The following is a 26,705-nucleotide window of genomic DNA, read 5'->3' as shown; positions in this document are numbered from 1 at the left end:
CCCTTCCAGTTGATGCCTTATTGCTATAATGAACTCAATATGTCCAAAACTAAATAGATTCTTGCCTTTCCTACCTTCCAGATGTTTGCCATCTAAATAGATGAGAACTCCTGCACCGGAAAAACTGTGTTTCTCCCAAGATCCACTCAGCACCACTCTCAATGTCCTAAAAAGCTCACTTTGACAGAAAGAATCAAAGAACTCTCTTGCCTTTTCACATCCAGTTCATTTAGCAAATGGGCATCACAGGCAGGAGACTGGATGGCAGGAGGATGGTCTGGTCGTCCAGACAGTAGAAGAGGTAAATACATTTCCCAATTCATTTTCTGAGAGCAACATTAATCTGGTACCAATACCAGAAAAAGACACTACAAGAGAAGCAAACTACAAACCAAGGTCCATGATGACAGTTGATAACAAAACTCCTTAACAAAATATAGGCAATTTTAATACATCAGTGTATATGAAAAAAATACATGATTAAGCATGTTTATCCTAGGATTATAAATTTAATATTTGAAAAATCAACATAATTCATGATATTGACTAAAAACCAAGCATTGCATCATCTCAATAGATGCAAAAGTAGCATTTGAACAATTAATGATAATAAAACTCATAAAATTAGAATAGGAGGGGACTTCTTCAACCTTATCAAGTAGGTCCAACATTTATAAAAAATCTACAGCTATGATCATATTCACTGGTCCAGGATTGCTTTACCCTAAGACTGGGAACCAAGTAACATACTTTCATGATGAATTCCACTCAAAATCGTACTGGAGGTTCTAATCAGTGCCATACAACAAGACTAACAAAATGCAATGAGATTAGAAAGTGTATGGAGCACCTGGGTGGCTCAGTCAGTTAAGCATCCAACTTCAGGTCATGATCTCACAGTTCATGACTTTGAGCCTCACATCTGGCTCTCTGCTGTCAGCACAGAGCCTACTTCAGATCCTTTGTCTGTCTGTCTGTCTCTCTCTGTCTCTCTGCCTCTCCCCTGCTCTTACTCTCTCTCTTTAAAAATAAAATAAACATTAAAAAAAAGAAAGTATGGTGTCACAGATGACATGATCATCTACCTAAAAATCTATGAAGGAGCTACTGTAACTAGTAAAGAAGCATAGCAAATCTGTAATAATCAAGGTATGTACACAGGAGTCACTAAAAATAGGAAACAAATACAAAATCACTATTTTGTGGTAGCATAAAAATATAAAATACCTAGGGTTCAACAAAAATATATACAGTGAAAATTGTTGAGAGAAATAAATATAGAAGCATAAGATGTTGGTGCATGAATAAACTCAGTATTATTAAAATATCCATTTTATTCAAGTTGATCTATGGGTTCAGTGTAACTTCAGTGAAGCTCCGTTGCTTCTCTCATTTGAAGGTGCACCCGAAACACACAGATGTGACAGGATGACAGCAGTGTCACCATATGAGAAAATTCTATTTTTAAAAGTATTTGTTATAAGCCTTAAGAAGACACTAAACATCCTTTGGGGGTACCCCTTGGTTATAGAAATACATTTGGCATGGATTTCCTTCATCTGGAATAGTCCTAGAATAAGTCTGCTCATCAGAAGAGACTTGAAAACCCACTTGGATGATCCTTGTACTTAGGTCCCATTTGCTTTTACAGTATGACATTATCTTTACCAAAACGTCTTTGATAGCAATATAGTACGGCAATAGGACACCTCTCACTTGTCTTACACATACCCTTTGCAAAGAAGTTGTGCTCTAACAAAATGTCACACTAGCTTATTAAAGACTCAGCACACAAGCTGGTGAACAGCACATTGTCAGGTAGGGATGGTATCCCAGAAGAGGAGAGGCGTTCTCGCAAAAAGGAACCAACGTGTAGTGTTGTTTCTCCATCACGGTACTGATGATCTCCAAAACATCATCAATGCCTCTGTTCTCAGGATAAGCAGAAACATAAGGTACCCATATAGGGTTGTCCCCTAATAAGCTAATTATTAATAAATTTACTATGAACATTTCTGCATAAAGGTTTGGAGGATAAAGGTTTTTATTTCTCAGGTAAATACTTAACAGTTGCTGTGTCATGGGATCATGCTTGTTTAACTTTTAAAGTTGCCATGGGGCACTTGAGTGGCTCAGTTGGTTGAGTGTCTGACTCTTGATTTTGGCTCAGGTCATGATCCCAGGGATGGGATGGAGCCCCAAGTCAGGCTCTGCCCTGAGTGTGGAGACTGCTTGGGTTTCCCCCTACCCCTCTCCCTCTCTCTCCCTCTCTCCTTCTGCCCTTCTGCCCCTGTCATGTTCTCTCTCTGGGGGGAAAAAAAAGGTGCCTTGTTTCAAAGCAGTTATACTGTTTTACATTCTAACAGAAATGTATCAAGTGCAAAGCTTCTCCAGATCTTCTTCAACACTTGATGCTATGTATCTTTTCATGTTATCCATGTGTAATCTTACTGTGGTTACAGTTTGTATATATATTTTTTGGTGAATTATGATTTGTTGCATTTTTTTCAGTGACTATTGGCCATTTGTACCAGATCTAATGGCTTCCTTTCTTAAGTATCTTAGCAGTCCAGCAGCCCAGACTATGCCAATTCTCTAGTAGACTGGTGCCACAGTCCAAGAGACCACAGGGTTAATGCGTGGATGATGATCAAATTCTATTTATTTTGAAACCATCCTATTGCCTGCAGCCACTAAATAATACTTTATAAGACAACTACCTCCAAGTTCTAATTTATGGCTAATTCTTTGTCATTTAGTATGTCTTTCAAGGAGTCAGAATGTCAAGTCTCTTTAGTGGTTTCCAAATGAACTACAGGTAGCAGCTTCTAAGATGTCTAAATCATATTCCTCTAGAGACTTAATTAAGCCTTTTATAGGGAAAAGTTAGGCATTGTTTTTGTTGTTGTTGTTTGTTTTTTAAATATTGTATTAACCCTTTCATGCCAGGAGGTACCACTTGCAGAAGTCACTATTTACTAAAGTGAAGCTAAATGCTTTGGTTCAAATCACAGCTTTGCAAGACGCTAGCCAAGGGACTCTGAGCAAGTCATCAACAAATCTCTTAAGAACCTTGCTTTTATCTTTCTTTTCTGTATACTGTAAATATTATCAGCTCTGCCAACTCTGCTGAGTGGCAGGGATGATCTATCATATGACCTAGGAGATATTAAAACAATTTAAAGGCTCTAAAGTACAGCTCACAAAAACGGTAAATCAGGACCCAAACATATGGAAAAAAATCCAATCTTGTAAGTTTTCCAAGAAATGCAAATCAAAACAGAGGTAACATTTTAGTAGTTTTCCCAGCAGCTGAATAAATTAACATAAAGCCTGCAGCAAACAAACTGGCAATACATTTCAATTGTCCAAAAATATTTATACTTTGAATCTGTAATTATAAAAGTAATGTGTGCTTTACTATTGTTTACCAAATGTTTCCTATGTGTTGTGCATTGTACTAAGCAGTTCACAACTTTGTACAGGTTAGCTCACTTAGTGCTTCTCCTTAAAACATAAAACCAAACCAAACTCCATCAGGTTTTATTATCATTTACATTTTACAAATTAGGAAACAGGCACAGGAATGCAACATCATTTAGGTTAGGCTTTGTGCTAGTACAGAGCAGGGGTGGAAATTGATTTAAGGTGATTTGGCTTCAAAGTCCTTATTCTTTATTACTCCATGTAACAACTTCTAGAAATTCATCCAGAGAAAGTAATCCAAAAGAAAGTAAAAGCAAGAAGTCTGAAGATATTTTCTAATGTCTTTTTTATATACCTGTTAACATTGAGCACAATATAAGTAAAGACTCAACAAGTGATGGTGTATCGTATCATTTCATACAACTATCACAGAATACTCAAAATAAGCAAGCTCTAAGTACAGTATTGACGGTTTAGAAATTTTTTTAAAAATTAAATTATGTGAATTTCTTATTGTCACCATGTTAGGGTTGTAGGATTGCCAGAATTTTTGGTGTGCCCATTGGAAGTTTTCTCAAGGACTATGAAGTAACACAAAAAGGCCTCCTTCCTTTGCTGAGACCATAGTGACAAATCCCAGTGATGTCACCAGCAATTCTGTGTTTCCAGGGAACCTGAGTGGCTCAGGCAGTTAAGCGTCCAATTCTTGATTTCTGCTCAGGTCATGATCTCATGGTTCTTAAGAGGAAGCCCCACATCGCACTCTGCACTGACAGTGCAGAGCCTGCTTGGGATTCTCTCCCCCTCTCTCACTACCCTTTCCCTGGTCATTTGTGCTCACTTGCTCACTCTTTCAAAAATAAATATTTTTTTTAAAGAAATTCTGTGCTTCCATGAGCACTAGTCAATAGGAAAGAACCGATGAGCTGCAATTCCTATGTTAAGGCAAAAACACACATTCCGGTGTTAAAATCAGAAGAAAATTAGATACAGATGAACAATCAAAGAAGCTCTCCCAGGAGAGGGGAAATAGTCTTAGTGGAACACTTGCCTGGAGTTTATTATGTTACAATTTACTCCATCAGAGAAGTTCAACTCCTTTCAAGGACAACCACTTTTCCTTTCTCCATGTCCCTTCTCTACTGCAGGGTAGCAAAGGCACTAAAAGATAGACACACTCTACTTTGGTTGGCCAACTCAATAGTAGGCAAGCCCATGATACAGAGCTCCTATCAGACACTGAAGGTTAAAGCAGATGTTCAAAGCCCATCTTTGGATCCAAAGCTGAATCCTCAATGTCTGAATGTCTTGGCATTACACCATTTTCACTATGAGCTGTCTCTACTCAGGAGGATGCTTGGAACAAAACAACAAACAAACAGACAAACAAACAAAAAACAAACAACAACCCACACAGTGACATCAGGCCAGACCTAGGTTTGGATTCTATTTCTGCCACTTTCTAACCAAATGGCCATGAACATGTGATGTCATGAAGCTCCTGAAGGCTTAGCTACCATTTTGTGCCATGTGAGCTTGGGCAAGTCACCGTGACTTCTGTGCTTCCATTTCCTCATTTATGAAACAGTGAAAGAAATGGCTCTGAGGGTTGTTGTGAGGATTAAAAGAGTTAAAATCTGTTTCATTGTCCTCAACTAACAGTTGACAACAAAAATCTAATACTCATTTTGAGGATCATTATTGTCTATGAAAAGTAATTAAGCTAGTGGCTCATACATGCCAAGCACTCATAAACAGGGCTTATTGTAATTATTTTTTAAAAAGATGCTCTAAATAAAAGTCTTAAATATAAAACTTGCAAAAAGCTAAAGTGTTTGTTCATTAGATACGTATTCACAGATTTATTTGTCAGATGAGAGACTGCCATTTAAATATCTGATAAGCATTGGCTACTTTATAATTTTTGTTACTATGTTTTTTGTTACTATTGTGTTACTATAATTTTTGTTACTATGTTACTCTGGCCCTGAATCTAAATTCTTCCTCAGAGTGTATAAAATGCAGCAATTCTTTAGTTATGAGAATAGCAATAATCAGTAGAGGGAAGGATATGGTCAAAGCTAGGAGGCTGATGTGTTCTTATTCCTCTGTTCCTGTGATTTTGTTTTTAAGAGGGAGGAATGTTTTATATATTATAGTTTATTGGATTTGGAGTTTCCACATTTTTACTTAAAATGGAGCACTTGTCAACTGAAACAAATGCAGATCTTGCTATGTTCTTTCTGTGTCTTGTAAAAAACAACATAATGGGCTTCTGAAACATTTAACATGTGCAGCCCAATAAATCCTACAAAGCCCTTGATTCAATCCATTTGCCCAAACTGACTCTATAAATCAGAGATTCTGTTTCAGTACTCTTAGGTACAAGAAGCTGCACACCTTTAGGAAAACACAGGCACATATCACTTGCCCCCTTTCCTCCCTATTTGATCAATCCCATTGACATGTTTCATGCAAAGCAGATTTTTGTTTCAAACAAAGGAAAAGAGGGGCGCCTGGGTGGCTCAGTCATTTGAGCATCTGACTTCAGCTCAGGTCATGATTTCACGGTCTGTGAGTTCGAGCCCCACGAGCCCCGCGACGGGCTGTGTGCTGACAACTCAGAACCTGGAGCCTACTTCAGGTTCTGTGTCTCCCTCTCTCTCTGCCCCTCCCCCGCTCATGCTTGCTCGCCCTCTCTCTCTCTCTCTCTCTGTCAAAAATAAATACGCATGGGGCGCCTGGGTGGCGTAGTCGGTTAAGCGCGTCCGGCTTCAGCCAGGTCACGATCTCGAGGTCCGTGAGTTCGAGCCCCACGTCGGGCTCTGGGCTGACGGCTCAGAGCCTGGAGCCTGTTTCCGATTCTGTGTCTCCCTCTCTCTCTGCCCGTCCCCCGTTCATGCTCTGTCTCTCTCTGTCCCAAAAATAAATAAAACATTGGGAAAAAAAGAAAAAAAATAAGCATTAAAATTTTTTTCAAAAAAGTTAAATTAATGCTTCGACAACTCCTACTCTATGTCCAATCTGAGCTGGGGCTGGTGGTGTAAAGAAGGTCATCAACAGAGACATGGGTACCTCGTTTCAATGAGTCTGCAGCTGAGTACAATAAAGAGATATTCACCACATACGCCAACTAATGCAGACACCATCACAAACATACACAAATGCAGGCCAAAGATGAGTAAGTGGGAAGATGATAACAAAGAACTTTACCTACATGGTGGTGGGAACATTAGCGAAGGCTTCTCAAAGAGGTGACACTCTTAAGATGTAAAGTGTGAGGAAGTATTAAGTAGCCAAACTAATCCACTGTCATGAAGAAAGAGAATTCTGGGCAGATGCAACAGCACATACAAAGGCCCTGTGGTATGGAAAATCCAAGTGCCTTTATACAACTACATCAAGTTCAGAGCTGCAGAAATAGGAGATGGCACCCTGCCACCTGGCTTAGAATTTTAGTTTTATTTCAGTGAACAATATATGGATATTGAAATGCCTCAAGTATTGGGATAACATGATTACCACATGCTAAAAATAGCACCAATTTGGGTGGTGAGCACTTCTTAAAATTCACTACTTTTTCTGCAATCTCAAAACTTGTCCAGGGAAAGAAAGAATATATTGAAATATAGTCCATGCTGGAAGCGTGATTTCTGTAGCCACATTCATAGTCAGGTTGTCAAACATCACAAATCTAATAGGTATTTGTCCTCATGATTTGTGTATGCTTGTATGCACAGAAGGAGAACTGCTTCAGACTGGCTCTTGGAATAATTTTCTTTTTCTTTGTGTGTTTTTTGAAAAAAAAATTTGTTTCTAAAATGTAGCCATTTGTTACAAACTTGCCTGAAACTTGCTCGTGACAGTTTCATTTTTCTCAGATGAAAAAGCAATATCATCGTGTAATTCAACATTTTCCTTCCGTAGTAAATTGCCTACTTCTGCCAGAGCATCGGAACACTTCTAACCGCAAATCCACTCTTGGCATGCATCCCCTTCAAGGTATCATTTTGTACCTCCTCCAGCTCTCACTATTTCAGTCTCCACCGTCTGCTCCGATAAGACTGTGGGTCCATGTGTCCCACTATACAAGGACAGGGAATCCCACAGGGATAAGATACATTTGGAGAGAATTTTACGGTCAGGGCTGCAACTCCCTGTTGTGTAATTATGAGACGAGGAGTTTGAATCCTGTGTCTTTCTCTTTGTGCAAGCTACTAATGTGTCATCAATATAACAAAGTTTGAGCACAAACTGGTAAACAATGCCCCGTTTTAAGTTCAAGAGAGGAGAAAAGAAATGAGGTCAACTTTGTTTCTCCACTGCATTGTACTGTTTATAAGAAAGGATCAAACAGACCAATCCAGGGTCATTTTAAATATGTTCTGCTAAGAGCCTTTATGTGGCTGGGTGTCACAAAGCAAGGGAATTGCTATAGAAACAAAACCATGAAGTTACCCAAAATGAGCAAGTGCCTATTCACACTCAGTTTTCCCTGAGTCCAAAGACAACCAGGTCTTAAAGGACAAAGGGCACAGTGATCACTTGGTTGCATCCAAGCAAGACACAATTTCCTCATCTGCAAAATGGGCATAATAAACCTTCAGGGACGGCCAGGGCTATTGTGGTGATCTCTCCCAAGCCTACTTTTCTGCAACAGTTCTTTACTGTGGTTTTCTACTTCAGCTGCTTGTTTGTTTCCTTCACGGCATTAGTCACAATTTCTAATTATTTTATTCATCAGCTTTTGGTTTCCTCTCTGCCTCCCATACTGGAATGGATGCCCCGGAAAGGAAAGCCTGTATTCTCACCTCCAGCACAGGCCTGACCACACACGTTTGTTAAGTGAACAAAGGAGTGACAGAATTCATGAGAATGAACGTAGACCATTGAGGTTATTACATTTCCTTATTAGCAACCATGCTCTCATGGCACTCAGAGGATTTCCCCAACCTTCAGTTCTGTTTCGTCTTAGTCTGTAAAAAGGGGTTGACAGCTGCCTTGTCTATTTCACAAGGTCAATACAGGCATCAAATTAGATGATATAAACACATCAAAGTGTCTTGATATGTGTATAGCTATATAGAAGGCAAAGGATATGTAAAGGAAGAACAAGTCTGGGCATGAAAATAACAGGACAGCGAATTCCAACTGATAGAGGAGTTTTTTGTTTTGTTTTATTTTCTTAGGCCGAAGGTGGCATTGTTCATCACCAACCACAACAACAGTGGCATCTAAACCCACTGAGCATGCAAATTCCGAGCTGCACCATTCTGCTTACCCTTGTGCAGGATCCCATGTTGCAGGGGCTATTTTTATCTCAATTTTACACTTGAGAAAATGAGAGGAAATGAGAGGCTCAGAATGTTTCAGTAACCTGCCCCTGGTGAGTCAACTACCTATGACTTCAGGCAGCTTAAATAACATGTTTCTAATAGTCACTATCCTTCAAGTCAGCACAAGCACTCAGCGCCCAGGAAGCAAAGAAGTACTCTCTGAGGATAAACGAATGGGGAGCCTCACCCTGTGTTCATCCACATACCTGATCTACTGTTACTAGAAACAATGAGATAAAGTTACAAGTTGCTCTTCCAAGTTTTTTAAATCCGGGTTTGTATACATGGTAGGTATTTATTCGGTGGGCACGTTTTTATTTTCTAAAAAAATAAAAAAATGAGTATGATGCTGCAGACACTATAAAAACCTAAAATGCTTTTAGTATCCTTATTTCTCTTTGGATGAGGAAAAGGGGAAAAAGCAGAAGAAAACCTGTATTATTAGAAACTCTTCGTGAGGAAAGCTATATTCCATTCAAAGTTGCTTGATGATACTTGATAAGTCATTCAACAGCCCTTTCTCATACCTACTAAAATGACTCTAAGCATCCCATTTATAATACTTCTATTGCTTCGAAGAGACACTTTGTTTACAAGGAGTGATGCCGATTAGATGCCTACCCATCAATTCCCCTAGTTCACAAATTCCTTCTCATTAACTGCCTAGCCTGACAGACTTACTGAATCTGGAAAGGCCATAACTACCATTTTCAAAGCCATTGCATAGCGGAGCTAATGAGAAAGAAATGACACACAGCTCAAGTAATTATGTCTAACAGTTATGGAAACCATTTTTCCTGGGTAACCCGGACTTTCAGCTTGGTGTTCCACTGCCTGGCTTGGGTCTGCACAGAAATAAGCACAACTCCTACAGATGCTTTGGTGTGCTGAGAAGAATGTGAGGGAGCACAGCTTGAAGTAAAATGATGTGTGGTGGAGACCCTTTTATATGCTCTGCAGGGTTGGTGGTGAAATGCAGAATTTATTTGCTGCAGGGTCCTATAAACATCTATTTCAGAAGGCTCAAGATTAGCCAGCTCCTACCTTGGGTATCTGGGCAAAATTTAGGAAAACGAACTTTAGGAGTTTAGTGCTATATTTGTACCATTTAGTAAAGGCCAGGGCCTGCCCTGCCATCCATACCTCTTATACCTTGGTTGTGCTAACACTGTGTTGTACGGTAATATTCTTCTATTTTTATTTTTTGAGCAAGAGAGAGAACGTGTGTGGTGAGAGAAGGACCAGGAGAGGGGGAGAGGGAGAGGGAGCAAGAGAAAATATTAAGCAGGCTCCATGCCTAGAATGGAGCCCAATGTGAGGCTTAATCTCACAAACTTGAGGTCATGGACCTGAGCCAAAATCAAAGGTGGGATGCTTAACCCAATGAGCCACTCAGGCACCCCTAACATGTTATTTGGATGTGCCCTTCATTTTCTTTCTTCCCTTCTTCCTTTATTGTAACTCCATCTCTCAGCCTTGGAAGTGACAGAGCTCTCATTTATTGCTTTTAGTTAGTTAATAACATACCACAGGAAGACAAAAAAAAAAAAAAAAAAAAAAAAAGAAAAGGACTTTTCAGTTGTAAAAGCCAGCATCATGTGGTCACTACTAGGCTCTGAGCTCCAAAAGCTGTAATCTTTCAGGACACACAGTATCTACCAAATACAAGAGGATGGCAAGGATGGGATTGGATCTAAGTTAGCCTCTTCCCTCACTTCTAACAAAGACATTCAGAAATAGAAGATGAGGAGAGAGAGACTGCGGAAAGCATCAAGTTGAATGCTGGGGTATGCACCTGTAAAGAATCCTAAGCTTGCCATCTCCCCAACCATGTCACAGGAAGGCCATGGAAGTAATCAAAATCAGAAGGGAACCTGGAGACACCCTGAGGCTAGGACCCAGAATCAGTTATAGACACCTTCAAATCTCCACTAAGGGCCAGCACATGCAAGGTACATTCCTTGAGGTGGATTCGTGCACAGTCAGAAGTCATGGAAAGATGTCAATGGCACAGAACAAAGGGACTCTGTAAGCAATTCCTATATTCTGGCCTTGAAAAAGCCTGTAACTATGATTCAACCCTGCTGACCGAGTAGAACGGACTCTAAAAAGACTACTTAAATTTCAAAAAACCATTGAAATAGAGTCTTGAACACAAAGTGAAACTATAAAAAACAATCAGAAGTTACGTTGTTTTACACACTGGCTTTGTTTTCTGAGCACTGTGCTACTTTAATAGACAGCCATAGGAGAGGCTACACTAATCATCCTCTCAGAATGAAGCACTGCTACCATCTTGCTCATCTTCCCTCAAATTTATCTGGTGGGACAATTGACATAGCTAGTGAGGTTCTGCCCATCGAAAAGAAGCCACATTTTTGTTCTTCAATCCCTTTAAAAAAATAAGTGTATTGATTTCAAAGTAATATAATAATATAAACTTTAAATTTTTTTTTCAACGTTTATTTATTTTTGGGACAGAGAGAGACAGAGCATGAACGGGGGAGGGGCAGAGAGAGAGGGAGACACAGAATCGGAAACAGGCTCCAGGCTCTGAGCCATCAGCCCAGAGCCTGATGCGGGGCTCGAACTCCTGGACCGCGAGATCGTGACCCGGCTGAAGTCGGACGCTTAATCGACTGCGCCACCCAGGCGCCCCTAAACTTTAATATTTAAATGCATTAAAGGCAAAGCCATAGAACTACTATGGCATTACGCGAAGATGCCCTTTTTTTGTTAGACTATTACTAGAAACATAATCATCTTTTGTGGACATGGGGTTTTTATCCAATAGTCCTGTTCCAAAAAGAATTTAAAGTTTTCCAAGAACAATGAAGACTTCAGATGTGACATTCAAATAATTTTAATTTGGGAGATTCTATTTTAATTATTGTTTCATCTAGCTAAATTCTATTAGTAAATTCACCCAAATAGATACTATCAAATGCTATACTAAATCCACAAACTTGTATTTCTTTAGTATAATCCTTGACAGTTATTTATTTTTTTCTGTTTTGTAAGGCAGAGGCACCCCCTTCAAAGACCTTTCTCTCCAATAAATACTTTGCCAACCACACAACTATATAAAGATCCTGGCCACCTCTCTAACCTGAGACTTCTTTGTTTTAAAGATCTAGATTGATTAGATAAGTAACCATTTGGACAGCCTGTCTTTTTCCACACTTTAAATGATCACTCTAATGTTTTAATTCACCAATACCAAGTGAGCCTGTGAAAATTTAGGCCCCCCCTGAGCACTAATAAAAACAGAACACCAGGCCCATGTGCACATGCCCTCTTACTCTCCTCTTGCAACTTTGCTGTGTAGCCTCAGCTATGTTGTGTAATTTCTAGTCTTGTAAGCAATAAACACCTATTTGTTCAAAGTTTCCTGATGGTTGTTGATGAGAGGTGTCCTGAAATCATCGTGAGAACCCCAAAGGCCAGACCAGTCACAACACCAGTTATTGAGAGTCCGACATCAGCTCAAAAGCAGTTGGTGTAACTGGCAAGAATGCATGATTACTCTTGCAATCAATGAAGGGGAACACCCTGCAACTACAACTTGCTTGCTAACCACCTAACTCAGGTGGGTACCACCATCAGGGAAAGGAGGACCATTTGCTTGGCGTCCTTCTTGCTGCTGTGTGCTCTTGCATATTGCCTGTGTCGTGTTATTACCCGCAGTATCCAAACCCACAGGTTACAGCTGCCATAGAAATCCAATGATCTCCCCAGAGTGCTGTGATCAAGGCCATATGGTCTAATGAGACTATTATACTACTAATTACAAAGGATTTAATTGGCCATTAATGTGTGTAGAGGTCCTCCAAGCCTCAAGGCCAAGGAGGGTTAAGAAGGGTGGATTGGATTGCAAGGCCTTTGTCACCACCCAAGGAGAGGCTCTGCGTGAAGAGCAGGAGGAAAAGATTCCCCTTATCGGAGGACAGGAGACCCCGACCTGCGATCACTGAGTTTGTGGCTTGTGCCCAAACTACATGTCCTAGCCCAGGAGAGTCAAAGAGCCTTACAACCAGAAAGCAATGGCATTGCAGGAGGGAAAACCTAACCAGGACCTTAAAGTCTCTGTGTCACTGCTCTACTAACTACTATTGCTCTTTGTCCTCTGACCCGATGAGATATTCTGGGTCCAATCCCTGGCATGACATTCCCTAAAAAACTTAACTGCCAAATATAACATCTCATTCCAGTGCCTCCTAAGAACCATGTGAAAGTACACGAGTTCCTTGATATTAGTGTATTTATTCATTTTGGGAGAGAGAACACACACACACACACACACACACACACACGCACAGACACACACATGCATGAGCAGGGGAGGGACAGAGAGAAGGGGACAGAGGGTTGGAACTGGGCTCTGTGCCGACAGCAGCAAGCCCAATGCAGGGCTCAAACTCATGAACCATGAGCTCATGAACTGGGCCGAAGTTGGACACTTAACCTACAGAGTCACCCAGGCATCCCACTAGTTTCTTGATAAACGCAAAACCTCAGCGACTCTTCCTGGGTGTTACTCAATGCCACGCATACCAAAGGGCCAGCACTGTGGTATATGCTCCAGAGGCCTAGGGGCTTTTTTAAAGATCCAGTGCTTATCGCACTTGTGGAAGAAGATCCCAATCTCAGAGACGTCTCTCCAGACACCCTGGAAAAGAAAGCACCCAACTACAGAGAGAGCTCACAGTGACATTATCCAAAATGTTCCAGTAGTAACACCTAAAATTAGGATAGGGGAAAAATCAAGAAGTAGAAAATAAACACACACACACACACACACACACACACACACACACACACAAACTATACTTTGAGTGAAATTCAAATCTTTCTTCAAGATTTTATGCAACAAGAAGGCAACAGGGGAACTAATTTGGTATTCCAGATTTTCTTGTTTGTTTGGAATGGGTTCTAAATTGTTATAGCTGCCAAAATCAATCAACTGACCACTATCCCTTAAGACCCCAAATCTGTAACTTTCTGAAAGATCCATCAGGGCTATCTGCTCATTTTCACAAAGATACAGTACAATTCTGAGCCCCCTTGGCTTTCCCTGATCAGGGCAGAACTCAGAAAGACACCTCATGAGGCATCCCTGCCAGCAAGGGAAAAGCTGACTGGTCACGGAGGCCTCTAGTGAAGACGAAAGAAAATGGAAGACAAAGGTGTCTGGAGCCACTGATATTTATAACAGGGTCTCCCCTCTCCTCACTTGGATATTTACTGCCTGGCACCATGCCCATGCCTCCAAAAGAGTGATCACCGCTATAGCTCACAGCGAGTGGAAAACATTAATATAAAGGCTTTCTCCTACTGTGCAAAAATGGTGTGGTTGCAGGGGGTTATCATTTCCAGGACTAGAGGGACCCAAAAGATCCCCTTCAGTTTCCAACCTTGAAGAGGTCCCATCTGACCCTAGGTCCAGATAATTATTCTCCCCAAGGTACTCCCCCTAATTATAAGGTGATGTTACTACATTTTAATTGGGAATTCCAAAACTATTCAAAAGGCACTCAAACTCCTAGGAGAAAGTTGTTGCCTGAAGATAAAAATCTTACCACGTCTTTGAAATGTAAACACCCTAGGAGGGAACTAAAACTTGTTGGAGAATGAAGGGAAAAAAAAAGAAGAAGCAAAGAAATCTTTTTAAAATAGAAACACAAAGGTTCTAGATCACAGCCTCCTTAAGATTACTTGTCAAGGATAAATTAAAAAGTTAAAATTCTTCTCCACGAATATTAACAAAAATCTTTTAGGCAGATAACTTTAACTTGCTCTGTCTGCCAAAGACACGATTACTTAGAAACTAGTGAGTTTTATATGATTTCTGCTTCATGGCTTCAGTTTTGGATGAAAGCAAGAGATCAGTGTCTCTACTTATGGAAGTCTAGGTATGTATGTATGTTACAAATACAGTATTTCCCTACCTTTGGATAGGATTTCCAGAATTTGTAGAAGAGCTCTATGTAATGGCTTAAAAATAAGCACTTATGGATTAAGTATTTCTAAATTCCAGAAATGTAACAGAAACTAACCCAAATGTTTTTTCAAGTTCATGTAATCTAGGATAATTTTCAGTAAATAAAAACTAGTTTAAGTTTGTTGGTTTAATTAACAGTCATGTCTTTAGAGTTATCAGCATCAGTAGTAAACCTTCTTTTTAACTAAGTTCACTCAAAGTCGAATAAGCTCATGTTACCTCCTTTACAAAATTTGTCAGCTAGAAAGATAACTTAAAAGGATGGCTACCTGCTTTCAATTTCTAGGAAATTTTCATGAGCGATCTAAGTACGGTTGTTAAGAACAAGTGAATTCAATAGATGTGAGATAAGTCTTCAGGTGAACTTTTTAGCAAAAATTGTTTTATGATCGGTCTACTTAAAAAGTTTTCTAAATCTCTTCACTAACTTAAACCCTTAGAGTTTTTGCTAATTTCAATGATGAAAATTCACTGAATATCTAGATCACTTCCAAGTAAGACAAAACACAGAAAAATACATTACTGAAAGCAGGTTTTCCCATGGCTTCTTTTTTAGAGCAACTAAAGATAATCGTATCTACCCATGAACATGTTGTAGGTCATATTGGGGAAAAAAATGTACCTCTAGAAATTATGAAGTGTATTCATATACTTGTCAAACTAAAGAATGCTAGTTTAATAGGTAGTTCAAAGTTATGCAATTAATTATCACTAGAAATAAAGGATTTTGAGGGTTAAAAATTCCTATATATATATATATATATATATATATATATATATATATATATATATATACACACACACACACACACACACACATACACACACACACACACACAATGAAGGCTACTGGAAATAAGGGAAACAGTTGTATGCAAGGAAAGTAGGATGTGTTTTTAGCTAAGAAAAGGTATGAAATAACAGATACATTTTTGTTATGGGGGAAAAAAGTAAATATGTCCTATTGTAAAATTAGTTATTTTAGAATGGGAACGAGAAAACAAAGGACGATATGGTATAGAAAGTTAGGAAAAAAGAACTTTATCTTGTGTGGTCAAATTGACCAACAATTAAAGTGTTATTTTCAGGATTTTAAAATTAAGCTTTAATACCAAATGTATTCATGTAAAACTAAACCAGTTTTCTTCTGCTGAAAGGTCAAGTTTTCTTAGACTATGTATCTGCTCTTGCTTAGGTATTGTGAGGTTATAAACGTTTTTCTTTACCTCTGAAGTAATCTATATGGAAGACAAATATTTTGTGTCTTCTCAAAATACTTTCCTGTGTTTCTTATCAAGTCTTTGATTATTTAAGAAGGCTGGCCCTTCTTTAGTAAAAGAGCTAAGTTATTTTAAAACGCGCGCGCGCGCACACACACACACAGACACACACACACACACACACACACTATATAACTTTTGTGTTCACTTGCAAACACAATTGTCACTTTGGTTATGTGGATAACTAAGTATTGTTTCATAGTGACCTATGATCCTATTTGACCACGTGTCCAAATCTTTTGATGTTTTTGACCAACTTCACTCAAATCAAATTCAAAATTAAGTCTTTTTGACCTTGAACTAAATCTGGGTTTTTTTCAGAGGCTCCCTGGAAAATTTCATGATGTCTTCTTTCTCTTTATTAGAAAAGAGAGAAAGAGAGAGAGAGAGAGATGGATGTTACACTAATTAGGTTTATTTGATATGTTAAATTATATGGGAAGCTGTGAAATAAGGGATGACAAACCTTCTTAAGTTGTATTATATGGGTAAATGTTATTAATTTATGTATCCTAGAAATTGTATGAAATTCCTAAAAATCTGACATGTCCTGGTATACTTTTATCACTTATAATGCTAGTTTTCATCTGAAAATGTTGTCTGCTCCAGAAATAAGCTAATTTCCTTGTCAATGAATTCTCAAGCGTTCCTGCAAAAATGTTTCATTTTAAGAGAAATTCATGATAAGAACTCTGGCCAGTGCTTCAGAATGTAGGTTTCTGATTTCTTTGGAATCATATCAGTACAACCTGGGTAAGAATTAATGGAATTCTAAGGAAAAAAACTGGATTCCTGAAACTGCTAACAAAAGATCAACAAGAATTACATGGGGACTGAATGAACTGATAAGGATGATTATACTTTTCATGACTTTTTGTTTGAAATATTGCTGGTTCTTTAATCTTTTGTTTTCTGCATATAAAGAGACCTTTTCTCCTAAGCTATTTATAACTTACAGTAATGTAGAATTTATCTTTGTGAACAAAGATGAAACATTTATCTTTTTCTCCCTACCTGATACCTCCAGAATTTGGGAACTCACAGTGAGTATCTTATTTTCATGGTAATATGGCTATTTGCATACATTCAATAAGGATCTGTTGTGCTTTTAACAGGTCACAGTTGGAAACACTAGTTGTATTACCAAGGCTTTGAATGGAATGTCCTGTATGAGAGGGATATGCATACATTCAGGTATGACCACACGGCTTTAAGGAACTAAAGTTGATCTGAAGGAGCCAAAAAGGCCCCTTGGAAAAATGGGGTGGTACTTGCATACAGTGGCTTTACCAGGTGTCACTTCCTGACAGGTCCAGGAAACTCAGGATATTTGGGGACCTCAAGTAGACAGGAATCCACCCCATCTACAGGTATTCCAGGCAGTCTGATGCCAAGTTCTTGGTTTAGCTTCTTAGCCTAGAGAGGCTGTTCAAAGTTCAATCTAAAATTCCTTATAAGAATGCATGTGGGGCGCCTAAGTGGCTCAGTCGGTTAAGCGTCCGACTTCAGCTCTGGTCATGACCTCATGGTCCATGAGTTGGAGCCCCATCTCAGTCTCTGTGCTGACAGCTCAGAGCCTGGAGCCTGCTTCAGATTCTGGGTCTCCTTCTCTGTCTTTCCCCGACTCACACGGTGTCTCTCAAAAATGAATAAATGTTAAAAAAAATAATAAAATTCCTTATAAAAGATTCCAATAAAGCAGACTTTTAAAAACCTATATGGTCAGTCATTATTCTTGCTGCATTTACCCAAGTCATCAGGCCATGATTAGTGAAAGAAACTGGATTTAATTATGGTTATTTCTGATAGAAACTGAGGTAATTATAGGTGGAAAGATAGGTCAGCAGAAAATGTAAGATATGCTGCAGATATTAGACTCTAGTTCTGTTAACTGTTGTTGAGGTTTTGTTTTCTACCTGTACATTGGACTATATATTCAATTCTTGCAATGTCCTCCAATATCTGACCACAATTCTCAAAAAAAAAGTTTCCAATTTTTGTCCAGTCCTCTGATCAGCAGAAACATACAAACCACAAACCAACAAAATCTAGCAGATTGCCACTGCTTATCCTCACCTCATCTGAAGATGCTTTGAGCCTCCCATCTATGAAGTCTTCTCAAATGGTTGCATTTAGAACTCAGAGGCTAGAGTTCTAGTATGTCCAATTCTTAACCATTGCTTTTCTTTTGTTTTCATAGAAATGCTTATTAAATATCTGTATCACATAGGCCTCACATGGGTAATCCAACTGCATTGTGGCATTCTTTAATTGAACTGACCTATTCTCAGCACTAAGAAACTCATTCAATGACATGGAATTGAGAGGCTAAGAGAAAAATTACCAGGTGTACTCACAACTGCAAAGAAAAGATCTTTCCCCTCCCCCGCCGTTCCCAAAACCAGCCAGGGCACGCCCAGTTGTAGTCTGACATAAAGGCGGGAACCAATCAAGTTCTGCTGAATGGTTTGAAATAAAAGCGGGAACCAATCAAGTTCTGCTGAGCTTTCAAATTTAAATGTCAGCCTATAACAACTCTGTAACCTCAAAAAAATCCCTAACTTGTTTGTGCCTGTCTATAAAAGAAGCTGTAAGATTCTTGCTCGGGGCCTCTTGAGTCACCAGCAAGGAGTGCGCGGAGGACCGGGTTCGAACCTGCAATAAACGACCCTTGCCGCTTGGCTTTGGCTCTGGACTCTGGTGGTTTGTTTTCGGGGGTCTCTCGAATAGGGGCATATCATTTGGGGGCTCATCCGGGATACCCCCAAACCCACCAGGCCCCAAGTCAACGGGTCGTTCCTGAGACCCATCGGTAAGTGAGCCAGCTCTGTCCGTTTCTGTTTGTCTATTCATTTCTGGCTCTCCCACGTGGGATCTGTATCAGGGACTGACACGGCCCTGGCAGACGCGCTATAGGGCAGTCGGTCGGGTCCAGTAGGAGACGTCCACTGGCATCCGTCTGGGGCACCTTTATGGGCCCATTGGAATTTTTCTGGTCGGGTGGCAGACACCCGAAACGCGCTAGCGATCTGAGTGTTGTGTTAAGTGTTGTGTTCTCTATTCTATAACCTTTAAGTGTTAAACTCCTTCTCTTTCACAGGTGACCTGGCCTGGCCCAGCCAGGAATCCTCATAACTTTACTGTTTCTCCTTTTAATCCTTTCCTCCACCTCCAGGATACAGATGAGACAATCTCAAAGCACTCCTCTTTCTCTCCTTGTTGCTAACTTGAGGGTTGTTAGAACCAGAGGACAGAATTTGAGTTTAGACATCTGGCGGGGAAAATTAATAACCCTCTGCCGCTCCGAATGGCCAACCTTCGGCGTTGGATGGCCAACTGAAGGAACTTTCTGCCTCCCTATAATCGCTAAGGTGGAATCAAAGATTTTTCTACCGGGTTGTGAGGGACACCCGGATCAGATTCCCTACATTCTTGTATGGCAGCGTTTAGTGGAAAATCCACCCCCTTGGATGGCCCCCTTCCTATCCTTGGGAACGTGTAAGGTCCTTGCCATGCGGCCTGCAGGTCCCCCAAAATCAAGGACGCCAGCCGCTGCCTTGTATCCCATATTGCCCGATAGTCAGGACCAACTATCCCTAGACCCTCCACCCTATCATCCCCCTCCCCTCGCACCCCAGGCCCTGCCCGTGGCAGCCTCCCCACCAGTCGCCCCGCTAGTTGCCCCCCTAGGGGAACCGGGAGGACGGGAAGCGGTAGCTGCGCCGGAACCAGGAGGACGGGAGGCAGCAGCCGCGCAGAGCCCCATTGAAAATGTAACCAACCACGAGGGGCCAGCCAGTCGTACCCGCGGGCGCACCCAGCGTGAGCCAAACTCTCGCCTCCCTGACTCCACTGTGGCCCTACCCCTGCGGGAAATAGGACCCCCCGATGAAACAGGCAACCCCCGACTCCAGTATTGGCCCTTTTCCACCAGTGACCTTTACAACTGGAAAACGCAGAACGCTCGATTCTCTGATAACCCTAAAGATCTAATAGCTCTTTTAGACAGTGTCATGTTCACCCACCAGCCCACCTGGGACGACTGTCAGCAGCTCCTCCGCATCCTGTTCACTACAGAGGAGCGAGAGAGGATCCAATTAGAAGCAAGAAAGCTGGTTCCCAGAGATGACAGTCGCCTGACATCTAACCCTGACCTCATTAATGTGGCTTTCCCCCTAACCAGGCCTCCACAGGACAAGCGGGACTACAACACGGCAGAAGGCAGGGGAAGGCTACTCATTTATCGCCAGACTCTAATGGCGGGTCTCCGGGCTGCAGCTTGCAAGCCCACCAATTTGGCTAAGGTATATTCGGTTGTACAGGGAAAGGCAGAGAGTCCAGCTGCTTACTTAGATTAATGGAAGCCTTTAGGCAGTTTACCCCCATGGATCCAGAAGTCCCTGAAAACCAGGCTGCAGTCGTTATGTCCTTTGTAAATCAAGCAGCTCCTGACATTAAAAGGAAACTCCAAAGGCTAGAGGATTTAGAAGGTAAACAGATCCAGGATCTACTCCGTATAGCACAACGGGTCTACAACAACAGGGACGCCCCAGAAGAGAGACAGATCAAAGCCACAGAGAAAGTGACTAAAGTCCTGGCCACTATAGTCCAGATCCATCGCAGCACCCACTTAGGTTCCCGGCGAATGTTGGACTTGAGCATACCGGGGACCTATTGGGAAGTAGATTTCACTGAGGTAAAACCAGGAAAATATGGATATAAGTATTTGCTAGTTTTTGTAGATACCTTTTCAGGATGGACTGAAGCCTTTCCAACCAAGAATGAAATGGCGCAGATTGTAGCCAAAAAGATCCTAGAAGAAATCCTGCCCAGGTATGGTTTTCCAGTAATGATAGGGTCAGACAATGGACCTGCATTCGTCTCTAAGGTAAGTCAGGGACTGGCTTCAATACTTGGGGCTGATTGGAAATTACATTGTGCATACCGACCCCAAAGCTCAGGACAGGTAGAGAGAATGAACAGAACCTTAAAGGAGACCCTAACTAAATTAACCATGGAGACTGGCACTAATTGGGTGGTCCTTCTCCCCTACGCTCTGTTCAGGGTGCGTAATTCCCCATACAAACTGGGACTCACACCCTATGAAATAATACATGGTAGACCATACCCCATCATCCCCGACCTAAAAGATAACCTTGTCAAAGCTGAGAACGATAATAGTCTTGAATTCTTGTTCTCCCTACAAGCCTTGCAGAGGGTCCATGAAGATGTATGGCCCAAATTAAAAGAACTCTATGAGACTGGACCCCCACCTATTCCACATCAATTCCGGCCAGGGGATTGGGTCCTCGTCAAACGTCATCGACAGGGAACTCTGGAGCCCAGGTGGAAAGGACCTTTCCAGGTCATCCTGACAATGCCTACTGCCATCAAAGTAGATGGAATTGCCACCTGGATCCATTTTGCCCACGCCAAACCAGTGGACCCATTCTCAGACCTTATCGGACCTTCAAAGACAACCCGGACTGTTGATCGGACTAAGGACAATCCTTTGAAATTGACCCTACGCTGCCAACAGACTGAGCTGTAACTATGGTACTTACCCTTCTCTTGATTGTTCTGCAAATTCTGTCTGTAAATTCAAACTCCCCTGGCCCCTATAATTTGACATGGGAAATTACTAATTTAGAGACTCATGAAGTCTACAACAAAACCCTAGGAACTGCCCCATTAAATACCTGGTGGCCAGATTTATATTTTAATCTAGAAAAAATTAGTCCATTAAAAGAAATGGAAGGAGGTAAATGGAGGCAACTGCAAAGGAGGGTAACAATAAGTAGAAATGGATTTTATGCATGTCCGGGATTTAGGACGGGGGCCATGAGGCACACATGTAGGGGGTTTGAAAACCTCTATTGCGCAGCCTGGAGTTGTGTCACCTTCAATGATGGGGAATGGAAGTGGGAAGTAAAACCCCAATTTATTGAAATATCCTATGTCCAACCATGTACCTGCACCAGGTATGATGAAAACTGTAACCTTATTCGTGTGAGATTTACAGAGGAGGGGAAAAAGGACAGGCAGTGGGTCTCAGGACTCACTTGGGGACTCTATTTATATCAATATCCCCTCCTTGGGACTGCCATTCAAATAAAATTAAAAGTCTCTCCTCGTGTACAACCGGTAGGGCCAAATCAGGTATTAAAAAATTAAGAAAAAAATAGAGAGACGAGTCTATCCCAGAAGGTATAGACTCCCAATGGAAATTACTAACAGCAGCGTATGAGGCCTTAAACCGATCGGACCCTGAAGCAACAAGGGCCTGCTGGCTATGTTATGATATAAACCCCCCCTTCTACGAAGCCGTAGGACTAGCTGCCCCTTTTTCACAGTCAGACGAAGATTCACCAGCAGCTTGCAAGTGGAATCGAAAGGGCCCCAGCCTCACACTGCAGGCGGTCACTGGCAGTGGGACTTGTATAGGAAAGGTCCCCTCTAGCCATATCCAGCTCTGTGCCCAGACTAGTCGCCCTATAGGTGAATGTAAATGGATGATTCCAGCTCCTGACAGCTGGTGGATTTGTTCTAAGACAGGGCTCACCCCATGTGTTAGCAGGGATGTTTTTAATTTGTCACCGGAATTTTGTATCATGATATTAATATTTCCAAGGGTTATTTACCACCGAGAAAATGTTATATATGATCTGTGGACAGAAGAGATGGAAGCAAGAGAGTCAATAAGAACAAAACGGGAAACTTTACGGCCATAACCTTGGCCACCTTATTTGGCCTCGGTGCCATAGGGGCAGGAACAGGGATCTCATCACTAGCCATTCAGCACCGAGGGTTCAATAGCCTAAGGACAGCCATTGATGAGGATATAGCCAGACTTGAGGACTCAATCTCGCACCTCGAAAAATCTCTGACCTCCCTTTCTGAAAGTAGTCCTACAGAACCAAAGGGGGCTAGATCTAGTCTTCCTCCAACAGGGAGGTCTATGTGCAGCCTTAAGAGAAGAATGTTGTTTTTATGCTGACCACACTGGTGTAGTCCGAGAGTCCATGGCTAAAGTTAGAGAAGTCCTGGCCAAACGGAAGCGTGAACGAGAACAACAAGGCTGGTTTGGGTCTTGGTTCAATCAGTCCCCATGGCTGGCCACCCTGCTTTCTGCTCTAGCGGGACCCCTTATACTCCTCCTTCTCCTCCTCACCCTCGGGCCTTATATTATTAATAAACTAGTTGCCTTTATTAAAGACCGAGTTAACACGATCCAACTGATGGTCCTTAGGACCCAATACCAACCCGTCATTACCAAAACCTTTGAGTCAGACACCTAAGATCCAAGATTGGCTCTTAAGGCACCAAAGAGAGGGGGGAATGAGAGGCTAAGAGAAAAGTTACCAGATGTACTCACAACTGCAAAGAAAAGATCTTTCCCCTCCCCCACCGTTCCCAAAACCAGCCAGGGCACACCCAGTCGTAGTCTGACATAAAGGCGAGAACCAATCAAGTTCTGCTGAATGGTTTGAAATAAAGGCGGGAACCAATCAAGTTCTGCTGAGCATTCAAATTTAAATGTCAGCCTATAACAACTCTGTAACCTCAAAAAAATCCCTAACTTGTTTGTGCCTGTCTATAAAAGAAGCTGTAAGATCCTTGCTCGGGGCCTCTTGCGTCACCGGCAACGAGTGAGTGGAGGACCGGGTTCGAACCTGCAATAAATGACCCTTGCCGCTTGGCTTTGGCTCTAGACTCTGGTGGTTTGTTTTCGGGGGGTCTCTCGAATCGGGGCATATCAGAATCATCTACTAATTCAGAACAGGTTCAAACCTACTTACACCAGATGGCCCAAGGTGATAAAATATTTCCCAGTATTACTCAAATCTTTGAACATATTATCAGGGTGCACCACTGAGATTATAGACCTATTTCCATGGCTGAACCCTCCTTGTTTGAGACAATGGTTACAGACTAGATTGCAGACTACTGCCTCTATAATTATTATTGGGTTTACTACTATAATCCTATTTTGATGTGTACTCTCTGGGTTACAATGTGCCTACCCCTGACTTTCAGCTTATCAGCTACCCAAGAAGTTAATGTCCTCATCATTAACTTTCAGGCTTTGGCATCACAGGGTGGATTGGATTGTAGTGTAAGCCCTGAAAGTTTTTCTGTCCTTCTTTCCTTCTTTTCTTCCCTTCTTTTCTTCTCTTTTTTGTAATTCAAGTGCCTGACAAAAGCAATGATTGCAAAGGCATCCTTTACAAAGAGAGCTATCTTCAATTCATACATTGCCAGCCACAGTAACAGATCAAGAGTCCTGATGACCTTCCCCAAGTGAGGCTCCTTTATTTTAGATCTTGGTTGGTTTCAATAACTAACAGTTTGGGCCACTTTCCTTTTCTCTTTCTGCATTTTAAATTCTCACTATTAAGTTTTTTTTTTTTTAATGTTTGTTTATTTATTTATTTCAGAGAGAGACAAAGTGCAAACAGGGGAGGGGCAGAGGGACAAGGAGACAGGGAACCTGAAGCAGGTACCACACTGTCAGTGAAGCACCACACTTGGGACTCAAACTCAGGAACTGTGAGATCATGAGGTGAGCCCAAGTGGAAAGTTTAACTGAGCCACCCAGGTGCCCCTCTCACTATTTCTTTTTAAATTCACCAACAAAGAATAAGCCAATCAAACTATGGGCCCCACCCTGAATCTCAATTAAAGTAGAACCACAGGATCCTGAGTATTTTCTCTCTACACCCACCACCCCACTGTGTAATCTCAAGGTCTCATAAGAATAAACCTATACTTTTTTCAAGGTTTCCTGATGTTGTTGCAGAAGCAGTTCTTCCAAAAACATAATAAAAACCACAAGGACTGGTCCATTGACAACACTGGTTGAAACCAGTGCAAAACAAGAACACCTGAGCCTTTCTGTGGTGATTCTCAGATATTCGATACTTATTTAACATTTATTTTTAAATGAATAAATTAATAAATAAAAATTCATATTAATTCGACTCATACAGTTCCAGTTCCCACAATGATAGGAACCAGCCATTAACAAGGGAGGTAGAGGCAAACTTAAGGGTGATGGTAGCAAGAGAAACATCAACAAATGTTTTCATTTCTAGAGATAAGTCAGAATACAAAAATTAATGAAGAACATATTAACACAGGATTCTCTAATGGCTGCTACATGCAGACTCAATCATAATTAATCTGCCTTGAAGTTGTATTTAAAAAGCACAAAGGTATAAAAATGTATTTTAATTTGCTTCTCATCAAAAGGACTTCAAAAAGTCCGAGAACCAAATGGTTAGACATTATCTTTAACATTTTGACGTGGATTCCACAATCATGCTGAGTAAATTAGGTGCTGCAATATAACATCTATATAACAATTAAAGGTCAATTCAGAATAAGATAAAACGGCAGGAAAATTAATTAGTCATAAATTCTTTCTGCACATAGATTCTCAAAGCACTTGACTTACTTAAGTGTTATTCCTTTGTCTTGACAGACTTGTTAAATTATATAGGCTCTGATGGGCCTGGGTCCCATGTGAAATGAAGGAAGCCTTGAGAAAAATATGGTTTATTCATTAACAGCATTTCTTAAAAGACTTTTTCGGCCCCACAAAGAAAGTGACCTTTACTTAAACTATTTAGTTTTGACAAGGGAGGTGTCCAGATAAAGATAATTTAAGGATTCTCCCAAAATGTGAACATTTACCAGAGTATGCTCTTAAGCCTCTGATCTCTTTCCACAGTAAACATTGACTGATTAAGCACTCCAATCAAAATTGAATTGTGATTTCTAAGCACTAGCAATGGAAAACAATGGCTTTTTATTTAAAAAAATCATCAATTTATTCATCCTCTGTCATCTCAAAAGGAAAACAAATCTTTGAAAGTCAAATTGTCTCTTCATGGGATGATAGATTTCTAAATACTGAGTTCCTTCTGTTCAGTTAAGAGGTAACTCTGATGAATCAGTGTCCACAAAGTGGCAGTTGGCAGAACAGTAATATTAGTCAGACAAATGTTCTGTGTAAGTCCTAAGATATGACAGAGTGGTAATTTTTATGGGCTGCAATAGGCAAGCACATTCAGGTTCTCAAAACATCCTTCTGAGCTTAAAAAATGGGTTTCAGAGCAAAGACCTTAGAGATGCTACAAACCACATAAAGATCTAGCATGTCAGAGAGAAAATGGTACAAAAGTTGGTCCATGGGGTGGGGGGGGGGTCAGTCAGTCCAAGGCCCAGCGATGCTTAGACACATACTCTACATTATGGCACTGAAATTCTTTAAACCCTGAGTTTCACATTCCATTCAGAAAAGGAAGTTGCATGCTGCCTATCAACTTTTGATACCCTATTATATTGCTATGCACGGTGTATCCCAATGAAAAGCTCCTGTATCTACTTTGCTTATTCAATTCCCTGGTTTTATTTTCCTGGAAGAATTTGATATTCACCCTGATTTTCTATAGCACTAACATATGACAATAGGATCTTTATGAAACCCTCACAAGCAACTGCATTCAGCCCCAAACAGGTAATTGATACCATTAAAGTTGGAATTAAAGTTTTATTATTCCCATTTCAAAGATGAGAAAAGGCTTTGGAAAATTAAACAATGTCCAACCTCTCACAGGAGCATTGGGAAATAGCTCTGGAACACAAACCCAGGCCTCC

General features: G+C 40.9%; 1 protein-coding gene and 1 long non-coding RNA gene across 14 annotated transcripts in view; one reads left to right on the top strand and one right to left on the bottom strand.

Annotated features, from left to right (window-relative positions):
- The window catches only part of GRM7 (glutamate metabotropic receptor 7), a 1,171,176-nt gene that overhangs the window by 298,078 nt on the left and 846,393 nt on the right, over window positions 1-26,705 (bottom strand). The gene's annotated exons all lie outside the window — the stretch shown is intronic.
- On the top strand, window positions 9,010-20,360 carry LOC123384129. The gene is made up of 3 exons (XR_006594813.1): window positions 9,010-9,021; window positions 14,670-14,674; window positions 19,941-20,360. It is a non-coding gene; the product is annotated as an uncharacterized LOC123384129 (long non-coding RNA).

Source organism: Felis catus, chromosome A2 (assembly GCF_018350175.1).
Source record: "Felis catus isolate Fca126 chromosome A2, F.catus_Fca126_mat1.0, whole genome shotgun sequence".
In the NCBI taxonomy this organism is placed as follows: domain Eukaryota; kingdom Metazoa; phylum Chordata; class Mammalia; order Carnivora; family Felidae; genus Felis; species Felis catus.
Note: the sequence above shows the minus strand (reverse complement) of the source record. Positions and strands in the feature narration are given on the sequence as shown.